At 42.5% G+C, this 16142-nt stretch overlaps 1 long non-coding RNA gene across 2 annotated transcripts in view; it reads right to left on the bottom strand.

Moving 5' to 3' along the window:
• Positions 1-15642, bottom strand: part of LOC141416835 (uncharacterized) — a 91130-nt gene extending 75488 nt beyond the window's left edge. For both annotated transcript variants that reach the window (XR_012441408.1, XR_012441409.1), the window contains exon 1: positions 15495-15642. This is a non-coding gene — a long non-coding RNA (uncharacterized lncRNA). The remainder of the gene's footprint in view (positions 1-15494) is intronic.
• Positions 15643-16142: the final 500 nt, after the last annotated feature.

Genomic DNA, 16142 nt, shown 5'->3' with positions numbered 1-16142 from the left:
CCTTTTTACAGTTTTATTTTATCCTAAATTCACCATATTTCCTTTGAAACATGTCCCAATGTGAAACAACACATGCATGTTAGGTGGTGCTAATACTATTTGTTGTTCTACTGGATGTATAAGACCTAGAGAGAGGCTGGGCTCTAGAACTTGCCCTAAACTTACTACTTTATTTAATTTTTTTTATTATGGTGGTACTTGTGTTTGAACTCAGGGCAACAGACTTGCTAAGCAGGTGCTTGAACTCTTGAGTCACACCTCCAACCCTGTTTTCAGTTGAGTATTTCCAAGATGGACTTACATAAACTATTTGCCTGGACTGGCCTCCAACTTTGTTCATCCCGAACTCTGCCTCTTCCATAGCTATGATTATAGGCCTGACCCATATTGGCATTCTACTTTGGTTTTTGAGACAGGATCTTTCATGTAATCCAGGGTATAGCAAAACACATATGTCAGTAAGTTACCTGAAAATAGTGATCCTCCTACCTCAGATACTGAGTGTGATGATGACAAGTCCCTGCTCCATATCAGCTTTAGTCAAAGTCACGACCTTGTTTTGTCACTCACACTCAGTTCTACACAGTTTTTGATGTCTTTGGATGGAACTTTGGTTTGAACCTGAGCTCATACTTGCTAGGCAAGTACTCTACCACTTGAGTAAGCTCCTCTGCCCTCCACGTGGACATAAAGTGATTTTTCAGTTGAGCCCTATGTGTGGCATATTGATATGATTCCATGGAATTCCTGAAAATGTTCCCTTGAAGCCATAGAACCCATAGTTCATTTGTTGCCTGATGTTCATCACTGTAGATATGTCTGTTGGTTGCATATTGAGGTTCTGATGTGTGTTTTCTGGGATGGGTGGACAGAAAGCTGTCAAACAAGTGTGATGACCTGAAGGAATACTGAAAACTCCATTCCAAGGCTAAGTGTGGGGTGCATTTTTGGAAACCATTGGGTTTCTATTAACATTTAAGAAATAGCCACAAACACCTGGTTAAAACACACCTTGTGAGGTATAAAGTCACGTCCTTAAAGATCACTGACACCTAAAACACCATGCATAATGTATAGAGCAGGAAGAATGAGACGGCACAGGTTACATTTTTCAATTTATTAGAAGTGCCCATGATTCTGGTCTCCAAACATTTTTACATGACCTGGTCATCAGTCATTCTCTCTACATTCATGTATTTGTCCATAGTCACTGAAATTGTGGCAATATCAATGGGTTTGGTACCTTAGACTTTTGGCCTATGGATGGCAGGAAGCAGTGTGGTTTGTGCTGCTTTTGGGTGTACTTATGTGAATTCTGCAGTTTTGGCCCCAGCACTGGCTTTGCATTAGCCAACTAGCTGTCTTTGACATGCAGCCAAGAGAGAAAATGGCAATTTCAAAGTTTCTTAATCAAGTAGCATTGCTCCTTTGACACCTGTTTCACTTAGCCACTAACAGTGTGTACAAAAATTAAGGTGAATTTTTCTAGGGAGGGCACAATTCCACTCATAACATATACCAACCTCCTTTATAATTCACATTCTGCTATGATCTGCAAAGCGAGGTAGTACACTTCTGCTGTGATGAACTAGATCATTCCCGACAAAGCTGCAGCATAAAAATTGTCATTGTGACCTTATTCAGCTATGCAGCTATGGATTGGTACAATCTAATGTCACTCAGAGCCTCAAACCCTGTCCAATTGGAGGCACAGCATGCTGAGTGTCCAGTTAGACATAGCTACCAAGGGAAATGGCAGGCTTGAATGATGTTGGCAGGTTTTTAACGGAAACTCACTGTCAGAGAGCATCTGGGAATTCTCTCCAGGCTGTCTCCTCTGTTGAGGATGTTCAGGTTTCTTTCCACAACCTAGGTACCGCTGAGAATTCTCATATTCAAGCAGATTACAGGGAGAAAGCTGGGCACACTAAAACCAAGCATAGAATATGCAGGTCAGTGTCCTGCTGGGCACGGGAGGCAGTTTGTAACTGGAGTTTTGCATCTCCCACTGTGTTCGTGAGTCATCCTGTAGGGCAGCTGGACCATGGTTGCCTCTGGATTTGGCAGTTGGGGACGCGACCTTTAGTGCCTTCTGGCTGTGGGAGGAGGCTGTTGGGACAGGGCGCGTGCCTAACGCTCTCCCTACTTGTTGACTACATGGAGGTGAGCGGGCATGTGGAGATGGTAGGATCTGTGTTCATGCACACTCTAGGTTGCCTTCCTCCTGTTGGGCCCACCCCTTTTGCCCCCAGATTTCCAAATATGTGGAAAGCAGTCTTAAATCCAAACACTACCCAGTCCACTGCCTCTTTCCTTTAATCATAAATACTTACACCAACTTCCCCTTTCCACAGCATTATCAAATAATAACACCTCCGAATCCGCACTAGTTTCCCCATGCTTGCTGCTTTAATGGAGGCACCAGGACTGTACACTCGGAAGCACATGGTGGGGACATGTACTCCCGCAGATTACAAACAGCCTCCTTTCCTCCTCATCTGGATGCTGACCCATACCCGCTGTCCTTGTGTTTGGGTGCCCAGCGTCCTCCCTATGGATCTATCTCAGTCTGATATTTCACAGGGCCACAGATACTGTCGCAAATCCACTTGAACATCCTGAGTAGAGGAAACAATCTGGAGAGAATTGAGGATGGCAGCAGATGGTGCGCTTCAGTTAAAGTCAAGCTCCCCCTCGCTGAGCAATATCAGAAAACCCGCCCTTTTCTGTGATTGTGCAGTTCTCATAGGTGGCACTTATTGGATTTGTCTTGAGGCCGTGAGTGACATTAGATCACACGAATCCATAGCTGCATAGATGAGTGAGGTCACAATGACAAGTGCCTTGCTACAGCTTCTGGTGGGAGGACCTAGTTTCATCACAGAACAGGTGTTCTATCCTGTTATTGAAGATGATAGCGGATTATGAATTAGAGCAGGAGGCTAGCACATGCTACGAGCTGAATTGCATCCCTTCTGAAAAACTCACTTTGATTTTCTAACACATGTGCATTATAGGAGCAACACTCCTCGAATACAGCTATCTGAACTGTTTTTTCCTTTTGACCGCAGGTAAAGACTGGCTGTTGTACCATGGCCGAGCCACCCGTGCGGCCGAAATTCCAGCATCCACACCAGTGCCTCCCAAAGCAGCGCAAACCACACTGCTGCCCGGCTGCACACCTGACCAACTCGCCTGGGCTACCCTGCTGCATGGCGCCATCTATAGGCTGAAAGTCTAACGTGCCACACCAGTTACTATGGCCACATTTAGCTCTTAAGGTGAGCATCCAGAATCATTCCTGTTGACATATTGATCTTTCTTCGTCACCAGGATCTGAACTCATTGCATTTAGTTACAATACTACATAAGACTGGACAACTGTTTGGGTGTATTCCCCTGAAATTCATAACTAATATTAATCTCTTAAGTAAGTGTGTGTGTGTGTGTGTGTGTGTGTGTGTGTGTGTGTGTTTGGGTAATCTGATTCGTTCACTTTCCTTAAAACAGGAAACAAAATGACGTGGACAGTCACAGAGACACAACAGGAACACAGAGATCAACATGACAATGTATAAACCACGTGGACAATGTACAAACTAGGAGAGAGATCTCAGGAGAAACCATGCCATGCAAAATCTTTATCTTCCAGAATTATGAGGAAAATAATTTTGTGGTAGTAAATGACAACACTCAGAAGCTCATAGAGCCTTTTAGGAGACACATAGGATATTCTTCTGTAGGAAATACATGAGAACAGAGTTGAATGACATCAAATTTCTCTACCATTGAAAGCCTGCCCTGTAATAAGATATGGTATTTCCTATTGGAATATTGCTTCTTCCTTGAACTATGAACATGGATGAGGCCACAGCTGCTGATGGGGCTAGAGTGATATGTTGTGTGAGATGACATGCTATCAATAAATGTGTGAAATAGTTTGCTATTCTTTTTGTGTAACCATAACTCCTTCTGAAAAAAATCTCTCCTGTAATGTGGCTGGCTAATAAGAAAAGTTTGGGACTCTTAAAACATACATGACTTAATATTGCATTTCAGGTTGAAAGTTCTCTTTCTTTCAGCCTTATTTTCAATTGCAAATGTGTATAGGTTATTCACACCCTGGCATGCAGACTATTCACACCACCCTCATTTCATCAGGGGACTACCAATGACCCTCCCCATCCATTGATTACTGGTGGTTGGTAATCACCAAGCTAAAGTAGGTTTTCTTGTCTTCTTTTTTTCTTTTTGCTGGTTCTGGGGATTAACCTCAGGGCCTACACCTTGAACCACTCCAGAACCCTTTTCTGTGATGGCTTTTTTCTAGACAGGGTCTGAAGTATTTTGCCCAGGCTGACTTCAAAACGTGATCCTCCTGATCTCTCCCTCATGAGTAGCTAAGATGATATGTGTGAGCCACTGTCACCCAGCTAGTGAAGGTTTTAAAAGCAGCTAGAGAGGAAGATGCTTTCTCTCTTGTCACCTAGTCACATCATGGCCTTTGTAACTCCTTTACTTTATGTTTAATAAACTCTATTACCTCCCTTCCTACATGCACATGTCCAGCCAGGATGTTTCCATATGGGACACAAAGAATGTGGGAATCTTCTAATCAGAGACTGCAGGAGCCTACAAGAGTAAGGCTGCTGATTTGTAAGTCTTGTGTAAATTCTGGATGGGCAGGGAGTTGACTGACACATGAATTACTTGGAACAGGCAATTATTTAGTTACCTATAGCAACATGAAGATTTTTTGGGACTAGAGAAAAGTGAAAATAAACATGAGAACTGTGATTTTGCACTCCTGAAAATTTGCCAGTGGATAGTAAAAGAGACCAGATCCCTTTGGAGCCTGTACTGGGGGTCACATGAGTGATAAAGACCAAAGGCAAAGCAAACAGGTACCTCCACGTTTGAATTTGGGTCTTGGTTCCAGGCTAGTGAAGACCCTTCTGCACCCATTCTCATCCCATAGAGTCAGAGGTCATTGCCCATGGAATGGTGCACTTGCTACTGGTCCAAGGAGAGGTTTATCAAATGACTTCTCCATGATCTGCATGGAGCTGTTCAGGAGTACCTCAGAGTCAGACGAGGAGACACCAACATGGTGCCTGGTTGCCTCCAAAAGGACATAGCCGTTAAAAATTCTTCAACAAGGTCAAGTCCATAGGAGCTCATGCTTACATCTTCAATCTGGGAGGAAGACAAATTATAGCCTGTGGTGTCTGGGTCAACATCTGAGTAGACAAACTGGTCCCCAATACTTATTAATAACTTGTTCTGTTAGGATGACAAAATATTTTTTCATTATTGTTAGTAGTGCACAATTAAATTTGCTTTAGGAAAAACCAGAGGCCAGTTTCATGACTTCTCAGCATAATCATATATAATGGGCTCATGTAGCAATTAGGGACAATATTTAGAAACTGTTCCCAAGCAGTGTGTTGTAGAATCCCTACAAATTTGGGGGAATCATGCAGGCACACTTGTTCCAAAATGGAACAGAATTTCAATCTGAATGGAAGGTTATTGTATTGTTTGTATAAAATCTAAAAAATGGAATGAGCTACATCTGGTCACTTAGTGTGGTGCAATACCTTGAAATATTTAATTTCCTTGAAAGATATAAAGCTCAACTGCTATAAGCAGGCATTTCAAAGAAGAAGAAATGTCAGCACTTAACATTCATTGTTTTAAGAGTACAGCTTTAAGATACTTATTTGAAAGAGAAATAACAGATAATCGTGCAGCACATTCTACTTTCATGAACTTCAGCCCAGAGGGATGCTAAATTTATGTTATGTGCCTCATCAAAAGTTCATTTCTTGCAGGGCACTGTTTTTTTGTGCTTATAATTGAGTGCTTTGCAGAGATGAGGAGGATGGCAGATCAATCCTCTTTTGTGTGTGATGGGTTTTTTTTTCACATCGAGTCTCATGAACTATTTGCTCAATTGTATTTGAACTGTGATCCTTTGAGACACCGGTGCCTGGGTAGTAAGTGAATTTTGCAGATTTACTGTGAACCTCACCCAGTAGTGTTTTGAGTGGATAAGTTTGTAGCTATTTCTTATATAACAGAAATACAATACTTTCCAAAAATACCCCACACCCCAGGATCTCAGCGTGGAAATTTCAGTAGACTTTCAGGTCTTCATACTGGTTTGAAATTTTATGCCTTGCCAATATCAGGCAACACAACTAATGGCCTCCATAAGCAACCAGCAGAAATAACCAAAATGTTCCATATCCAACAACTGAAGAACTATGTGTTCCATGTCTTTGTGGGGAAATTTACATACATACCACAGATACATGTGTTTTTTTCATGGATAGATCTCACTACAAAATCAGTGGATGCTGTGTAGAGGGAAGGGGACCTGGGACCTGCTCAAGTGGTAGAGTACTTGCTGGCATAGGAAGTGTGAGCTCCAGTTCAAACCCCAGTAAAACCCAAAGACATCAAAACTGTGTAGAACTGAATGTGTGACGTAAGATTTTACCAATACAAACATGGAGCCAGAGCCTGTATACCCAACACTCCAGAAATGGAGTTAGGAGGATCACTAGCTTCATGGTGTGTTCAAGGATAGTATGGGCTACACAGCATGACCTTATCGCAAAACACAAATAAACTGGCAGGGTGCCAATGGGTCAGGCCCATCATCCTAGCTAGTGAGGAGGCACAGATCAGGAGAATCACAGTTTGAGCCCAGGAGGACAAAGAGTTTTCAGGACCTTACTTGAAAATACCCAATACACAACAGGGCTGGCCAAGTTGTTCAAGTCGTAAAGCACCTGAGTAGCAAGTTTGAGGCCCTGAGTTCAAACCAGTGCAAAGTGAAAATAAATATATGATCTGTTATTTTGGATCTGTGCCAGTTGCCAGTCCATTGTAAAGAAAGGCAGATTTTGTTGGAATCTGGACTGTGTGTCATTCAAGTGGTTAAACCCAAGGACAGAGTCCACAAGAGCCCAATATTTGAAAGTGTGTCCTGGCCCCACTCTGCTATTCCTTAATTGCTGCCTGTGGAGATCTTCTGCACCCACTCTCTTTCCAACCTGTGGCCCACACCTGTAATCCTAGATACTCCGGCCAGTGCGGTTCGATTCCATCTCTGGCAAACAGTTCTGGAGACCATATCTCCTACTTTCCCAACACACAAATAGTGCTAGTTGAGTGGCAAAGTTGTGGACCCTTGAGTTCCAACTTCAGTAAAGCAAATAATCAAAAAAGGAAAGATAGTTCCTATTTGAATATTGCTTCTCTCTTGGAGTATGAACCTGAATGAGGCCACAGCTGTCAATAAATTTGTGAAACTGTTTGATATCTTTTCATGCAACCATCACTCCTTTGTGAATTTCTCTGCTTAGACTGTTGATTTGTAAATCTTGCATAAGTTCTGGAACAGCAGTGCAGGTGAACAGTACATGGGGTACTTGGGACAGGTAAGCAAAACAGGTAAGAACAGTAGCATCATGCAGATTCCTTTTGACTATTGTAAAGTGAAAATAAATATAAGATCTCAGAGTTTGGATTTGTGAAAGTTGCCAGTTGGTAGTAAAGCAAAGCAGATTTTGGAGGAATCTGGACTGTGTGTCATTCAAGTGGTTAAACCCAAGGGCAGAGTCCATAAGAGTCCCAATATTTGAATGTGGGTCTTGGTCCAATCCTGATACTCACTAAATGTTGCCTGTGGAGATCTTCTGCACCCATTCTCATTCTCACACAGGCACAGGTCATGGTTGATGATGTGGTACACCTGCTATTGGTCCAAGGAGACTGGGATACCAATGGTCTCACATTGATCTGCATGGAGACCTAAAAATGACTGATCATCAGTCAGCCAGAAGGCATTAGTACCCTACCTGGTTGTCCCCAAACAGACATGGCTATGCTCCAGAAACCAGTCACCAGTTTCATGACTTCTCAGTATAATCAATTAGAGTGTTTTAAAAGAGTTAGTGCATTAGAGACTCCCTGATCAGTCACTCCCTAGGATTTTGCAGAATCATGTAGGTACCCTCTTTCCAAGATGTTACACAATTTCAAATGTTGAAAGAAAGCAGGATTATAACACATATTATACTATTTATATAAACTCTAAAAATAGAATGTGGTACTCCTGGCCAATTAGTGTACTGGGATCCCTTCAAAATATTTTTTAAAGCAATACTGGGGTTTGGACTCAGGCCCCATATTTGGTCAGCAAGTGCTCTACCACATTAATCCCTCTACTACTGCTTTTGTGTTTAGGCATTTTGAAGACTAATCTTACCAACTATTTGCTCCAGCTTACTTGAACTGTGATTCCTCTGATCTCTGCATTCCAAGTAGCTAGGATCACCAGTGGGCGTCACCAGTGCCCTGTCCCTTCAAATATTTAATTACCCCAATAGGAGCAAGTTCTAGTGTTAGGAGCAGGCATATCAAAGACAGAGCTGTATCAATACTGTAATATAAGTGTGTTTCAATGGTGGTTGGGGTACATACAAAGATTTTGTCTCAAACAACAGAGAAGCATGGCAATGGTGGCTCACCACCATAATCCTAGTTGCTCAGGAGAAGAGATCAGGATGATCATGGTTGTATGGAAGTCCAGGCAAATAGTTCAGGAAACAATATCTCAGAAATACCCAAGGCAAAATGGGACTGGCAGAGTTGATCAAGAGGTAAAGTGCCTATCTAGCAAGTATGAGTCCCAGAGTTCAAAACAGCCCAACCAAAATAATAATAAAAAGGAAGAGTCAAACAAGAATGTGTGGGGCACCTTAAGAGCCTAGCCTCACACTAGGTTTTATATATACAGAAATGCAAATAGTGTTAACACCACATAAATTTCACTAAGGTAAATTTCACACATATGTTGCTTCACATGTGGACATGGTTTGTAAAGGAAAATTGTGAATTTAATATTAAATAAAAAATATAAGTGCACATAAAAACAATGAGATACATACCTCACGTTTGTAGAGAAAACGCATCCTGAGCTTAAGGTTTTCCACCAAAATCAATCCAAATATCAATATGCATAATTTTTAATGAAGAAACTAAAATCAAATTTGAAACTCACCTGAATGAGTGTGTGTGTGTGCATGTGTGTGTGCATGTGTATGATGTTAGAAGCCAAAAAACTTCTCAATTGTAAGAATAAGAGTAGCCATCATAACCTGACACTAATGTATATTGCTAAGGTATAATATTGAAATATTAAACACCAAGGAATCATAGCATACACAACAATCATGGAAGAGTGTATGTGCATGTAAGTTTCCTATTGATAACCTTGTGAAAAATAACATTCAATATAATCTTCCAATCTCAGACAACACAGATGAGGACAGCAAAATACACAGTGTAGCATTTATATATGCAGAGACATTTAGGAAGTACAGATCCCTTCAAAGATCTATGGCACAGTCCTCCAGTGACTTCTTTTTATTTCCTGAGGACTGGGGTTCGAACTCAGGACAGCCAACTTGAGTCATTCCAACAATGCTTTTTTGTGATGAGTTTTTATGAGTTAGCATATCACCATCTATTTGCCTGGGCTGCCTTCACACTGTTATCATCCTGATCTCTGCCTCCTGAGAAGCCAGGAATACAGGCATCAGCCACCAGCACCCAGTCTACAGTGACTACCTGAAAACATGGATTATAACAAATTTGCCTTGTGGATATACTGTACAACACAGCAGACCTCCTGCATTCAGAACAGAGGTCAGAATGGGTATTATTAAGAAGTTGAGAGGCCAGGCATCTGTGACACACCAATGTAATCCTAGTTTTTTGAAAGGCTAAGGACTGAGATCAGGAGGATTAACTTTCCAAACCAGACCTCCCAGGGAGCCTGGGAGACCCCACATCAATATAACCACAGCAATGTGAACTGCTGATGTTGCTCAATGGGAAGAGTTGTTGCTTTTGCAACCATGAAGCCCTGAGGTCAAACCACAGTCCTCCTACTAAAAGAGAAGCACAATTGAAAATAACAAAACCCCAAAGGGGTCAAGTGATTCTTCTGTGCTTTCCTCTCCTCTGAAATGTGCACAAACAGAAAAATATTAAGCACGCTTGAAAAAGAAAAAAGGATAAATACTGTCTGTTAGAACGTATATTGAGCAACAAATGCTTCATAATGCTGTGGAAAGGGGAAATCAGTATGTGGGCTGCTGCCAGAATGCGGGCTGGGAGGAGGATATATAGGGATTTATTGTTAGATGAAAGAGGTGCTGGACTGGGGGAGGTCGTGTTTGGATTGAAGAATGCTTTCTACATATTTGGAAAGCTGGGGGAGAAACAGGTGGGACCAACAGGAGGAAGGCAGCCCGGGTTGTGCCTGAACCACTGATCCTACCATAGCCGCACATCCACACACTTCCCCATCATCTATAAGTAGGGAGAGCATTAGGCAAGGGCTCTGTCCTGACAGCCCCCTCCCACAGCCAGAAGGCACCGAAGGTCGCCCTGCCCAACCCCAAACCTAGAGGCAACGCCGGGTCCAGCTGCCCTGTAGGACGCGTAAGGAACACATAGTGGGGAGATGCAAATGAGCAGTTACAAACTGCCATCCTTCCCTTCAGGACACTGACCTGCATGCCCTATTGTTGGGTTTAGGGTGCCCTATGTCCTCCCTATAATCTGCTTGAGTCTGACAATTCACAGGGCGACAGACACTGTGGCAACGCCACCTGAACATCCTCAATGGAGGAGTTGCCTGGAGATGATTACCCTATGATCTTTTGTAGAAAGCTTCAGTTAAAGACCCGCCCAACATGATTCAAGCCTGCCCTTTCCCACAGTGTCTTTGCCTGATTGGGTAATCTTTTTAGCCGTACATCCAATTGGACAGGGTTTGAGACCCTGAGTGACATTGGATTACACCAATCCAAGCTGCATAGCAGAGAAACCTCATATTCCCAAATTCTATGCTACGGTTTTGGGAGGGAGGACCTTGTTCTTCATAGAAGAGGTGTACTTACCTCTTACTGAAGATGCTAGCAGATTATGAATTATAGAAGAAGGCTACTATATGTTAGGAGCTGAACTGTATCACCCCCAACAAATTCACATTGATTTTTTAACATGCAGTATTAGCAGGTTCTTGAAACAGATATCAATGCAGAAATACTACTGGATTTAGGCACCTTGAAATTCTCCTTTTCTTTTTTTGGCTTCACCTAAAAGACTGGTTGTTGGGCTAATGCTCAGCCTGGGCTGTCTCCCAAAGTGCAGAATTCACACAAGTGCCTCCAACCAGTGAAAAGCACAACGTTTGCTGTCTAGCTGCAGGAACTGCCCCAATTTGCCCGGCGCTAACCTGCTACAAATTGCCATCTATAGGCCGAAAATCTAACATGCCACATCCATTCCTGTGACCACATTTATGACATAAACTAAGCCTCTAGATGCCTTCTTTCTGCATCTTGCTGTCATTTCTTCGTCACCAAAGCCTGGAGCTCATTGAATCTGTTACTCTAGTAAATAAGACAATAGTTTCCACACATTTCCCTCAAATTCATGACTAATATAAATTCAGCTAATTGGGCATTGGGCCCTTATCTGGTTGTGTACTTTCCCTATAACAAGAAAGGTAAAGAACACCCACAGTCACAGAAAAACACTAGAACAATGAGATCAAATTGAATATGGATAAACCAAGAAAGAGAGCTCTCCAGAGAAACCATTCCATCTAAAAACTTGATATTCTGGAACAATGAAGCAAATAAATGTATGCTAAGAAATGACAGCCTTCAGAAGCTCATAAAGTCTTTTAGGAAACACTTAGACTTTTTCTGCAAGTATATGACAATATGGTTGAAGGTCATGAAATTTCTTTAGCACTTAAAGCCTACACTGCTATAAGAATTGATATTTTTTATTGGAAGATTGCTTCTCCCTTGGACTATGAAAATGAATGAGGCCATATCTGTCAATAAATTTGTGAAATAGTTTGATATCTTTCTTTTTGTATCCATTACACCTTGTGATTAAAATCTCTAGTAATACCTTTAATATGGAAGTCTTTGATAATTTCTGGAAAGGCAGTGCTGGTGATTGGTACATGCAGTACTTGTGACAGGTAAGTAAGTGTAGTAGCAACATGCAGATTCCATCTGAGTAGTGTAAAGTGAAAATACATGTAAGGTCTGAGATTCTGGATTTGTGAAAGTTTGCCAGTGGGTAGCAAAGGAATGCAGATTGTGTTGAAGTCTGTACTGTGGATAATTCAAGTGGCCAAACCAAGGACAGAACCCAGAGACATCCCATATTTGAGTGTCGGTCTGGTACCCACACTGGTATTCTTTTATTTCTGTAGGGGTTAGGTATTTTCAAGCTAGGTTCTTACAATTTGTCCCTGCTGGATTTGAGCTGCAATCCTCCTGTTCTCTGCCTCCTTTGTAGGATGGATTACAGATGTGAGCCATCAGCTCTTAAGCTCTTTAAAATATTTAATTACTCTGGCAAGAGCCAAGGTCAATGTGATGAGCAGTCATTTAAAAGGAAGAGTGCAACACAGAGAAAATAAAGCAGATACTTTAAAGCAACTAAGTCCAACAGGAGAAGGGGACCAGGAACTAGAGAAAAGATTAGTTCGAGAAGAATTAACTCGAAAGGTAACCCACATGTACAGGAAATCAATGCGAGTCAACTCCCTGTATAGCTATCCTTATTTCAACTAGCAAAAAGCCTTGGTCCTTCCTATTATTGCTTATACTCCCTCTTCAACAAAATTAGAGATAAGGGGAGAATAGTTTCTGCCTGGTAGTGAGGGGTAAGGGGGGGGGTAAGCGAGGGAGCAGGGTGAGGGGGTATGGGAGGGGATGGGGGAAGGGGGGAGAAATGACCAAAACATTGTATGCACAGATGAATAAAATAAAAATTAAAAAAATAAAAGGAAGAGCAGTGTTAGTACTCTAATAGTCACTTGTGACAAGTACAGCTTTAAGACAAGTATTAAAACCAGGATTGTGGAATGACCCAAAATCCAGAGAAGTGCAACTATACTGCAAGTGCCCTTATCAATAATTCATTTCCTCATCTCAGTCAACTTTGAAAAGACATGAATGTAGAGAGAAAGGGTCTGATGACCAAATGAAGGAATGAATGTTTGGAGACAAGAATCTTGGGACCTCTTGTGAATTAACTAAGATATCCTGTTCTGTCTCACTCTTCCTGCTGTGTACATTTTGCAGGGTGTCTTAGGAGTCCTTGTCCTTTAAGGATGTGATTGTTAACCTCACACAAAAGTATTTTTAGTTGGTATGTTTGTGACTATTTCTTAAGAACTAATAGAAATTCAACACTTTGCATAAATTCCCCCCCCATTCTTGGCTCATGCAATAGATATTTCAGTAGCTCCTCAGGGAATCATACTGGTCTGATAGCTTTCTGTCCTGCCAATCTCAGACAACACACTTCAGGACCTTAATATTCAACTAACAGACATATCTACAATGATTATATGCAGCAACAAATGAACTATGGATTAAATATCTTCGTGGGAACATTTCCAGATATGCCATGGAATCACATTAGTATGCCATTGATAGAGCTCAATTCAAAAATCACTGGATGTCCATGTAGAGGGCAGAGATTCTGGCTCAAGTGGTAGAGTACTAACCTAGCAAGTATGAACTCATGTTCTAAACATAGTACCAGCTAGAAGGTTAAAAAACTATGTGGAACTGAATATGAATGACAAAACAAAGTCAAGACATTGACCAAAGCTGATATGGAACCAGGAACCCATCGTGACTACACTCAGGTAGCTGGCATAGGCGGTTTCCAGTTTCAGGTACCTGAGCTACATAGTGTGCTTTCTGATTCACAGCAAAGTCCTATCTCAAAAACCAAAGAGAACGGCAATGGTTGGTCTGGTCTATAGTCTGAGCTACTCAGGAGGCAGAGTTCAGAACAACTCTGAAAGTTCAAGATACACCATAATGGAAATTCCCAACTCAAAACAGGCCTGGAGGTGTGGCTCAAGAGGTAGAGCACTGGCCTAGGACGCATGATAAACAAGTAAGTGTGGGGCAAGTGCCCGAGCCCACCCTCACCGAGTTCTTATATATCCAGTATAACATATAGTATTAGCACCACCTAAGTTTCACATAGTATCACATGCATGTGGCCATGTTTTGTAAAGGAAAAACTGTGACTTTACAATAATATAAAGTGGACAAAGGCACATAAAAAAACTGTTACATACCTCAGGTATGTAGATAAAACTCACTACGTTTTAGTTTTTCCCTTAAAATCAGTTCAAATGTGAAGATACATAATTATTAAAAAACAGAAAGGAAATTCTAATATCATGTCAATGTGTGTATTTTTCTGTGTTTATGAAATTAGCCTAGAAACTTCTCAATTGTAAGAATAGGAGTAGCCATCATTACCTGATACCAATGTACACTATAAGGTATAATATTGAAATAATAAACACCACGGAATCACAATACACACAGTATTGATAGAACAACACATGTGAACCTAAGTTTCAGATGGTTATCCAGGTGAAAAATAACTTTACATGTGTCCTGCCTATCTTAGACAACACCCACGAAGACCTCAATATACGGTCAGAATCAGTATATGTGCAGTGACATGAGGAAGCAAAATCCCTTAAGAGCCCTATGACACAGTCCTCCAGTAACTACTCTTTTGTGGTAGTGGGGTGTCAACTCAATACTTTCACTTTTAGTCATTCCAACAACACTTTCTCTTGATGTTATTTTAGAGTTAGGATCTCAGAAACTTTTTGCCTGGGCTGGCTTCAAAGTGTGATCCTCTGATCTCTGCCTCCTCAGTAGCTAGATTTTTCAGGCGTGGACCACGAGGCCCAAGGCACACGCCAGTCCCAGCTGCCTGCCAGACCTCTCCTCACAGTCGGAAGAAACTGAAGGCCGCCCTCCCCCAATGCCCCACAGCTAGAGGGGTCGGGAAAAAGGTGAACAGAAAAGAAGACAGAAATGGGAGGCTCGGCTCAACAGCAGAGGCAGGTTTATGTCAGGATGAACAAGAGAGGACTCTAGTCAGAGGGAAAGACCAGAGTGCCCTCCAACAGGCTTGGGATTTATGGGGCTGTACAGGGTGTTTTAGGGAGGTGGTCTTCAGGGCAGGTGTGCAGGAGGTCACGGTTAATGCGGCTGTGTTAGGGAGGGGTTGCATCTTTCAGCTCTGGACGGTTGGTGCATCGCTTACTGGACACTGACAGTGGCTGCGTCACTTAAGAAAAATGACTGCGGGGAAACAAGGCAAGGTAAGGTGACGTCAGAAATGGCAGAGTGGGAGGGCCAGCGGGTGAGCCTTAAGAGGCTGCCTGGTTTTAGGATGACCTTACTCTTGCCGAACAGAGGGGACCCCGGCGCAGCTGCCCTAAAGGAAGCCGAGCCTGTAGACTCGGGAGCACGCGGTGGGGAGAAGCACTCCCGCAGTCACGGACGCCCTCCCTTCCCCGTCACCACGCCACACGCACGCACTGTCCTTGCCTTTCGGGGTGTTCGCGTCCTCCCTAAGGGTCTCCCTGCGTCCTGCAATTCACAGGGAGAAATCGGATGTGGAAAAACCACCTGAGCATCCCGGACACAGGACACAGCTGGAGACGATTCCAAGCTAGCGGTAAATGGCGAGCTTCAGTTAAGGACCCGCCCCAGATCGCAAAAGCCCGCCCTTTCCTCTCTGTATCTGTGCCTGATTGGACAGTGCTCATGCGGTGCCTCCACTGGACAGCGATTGAAGTCCTGAGTGACATCAGAACGCACCAACCAATAGCTGAAAGACGTCACAATGTCAAACTCTCTGCTGCAGCTTCCGGAGAGAGGACCAACCTTCAAAACTGAACAGTTGTACGACCTCGTATTGATGATAGCAGGTTATGAATTATAGAAGAAGGCTAGTATATGCTATGAGCTGAATTGTGTCCCTCAGGAAAAAAATCATGTTGATTTTAAAACACAGTGTTAGCGACTAAGTGAAAATGTCTTCCCAGGGCAATATTTCGAGATTAAGGGACACTTTAATTGCTCTTTTTTTCAGCTGTTGGGCTAATGCCCAGTCGTTCCTGTGCCCGAAATTCCAGAAGTGGCTCAGAAGCCTCGCAAACCACTCTGCTGTAGGACTGCACTGACTGGCCCAAC

The sequence above is a fragment of the Castor canadensis genome, chromosome 14 (genome assembly GCF_047511655.1).
Source record: "Castor canadensis chromosome 14, mCasCan1.hap1v2, whole genome shotgun sequence".
Classification (NCBI taxonomy): domain Eukaryota; kingdom Metazoa; phylum Chordata; class Mammalia; order Rodentia; family Castoridae; genus Castor; species Castor canadensis.
The sequence above is the reverse complement of the archived record's forward strand: the minus strand, read 5'-3'. Positions and strand labels throughout refer to the sequence as shown.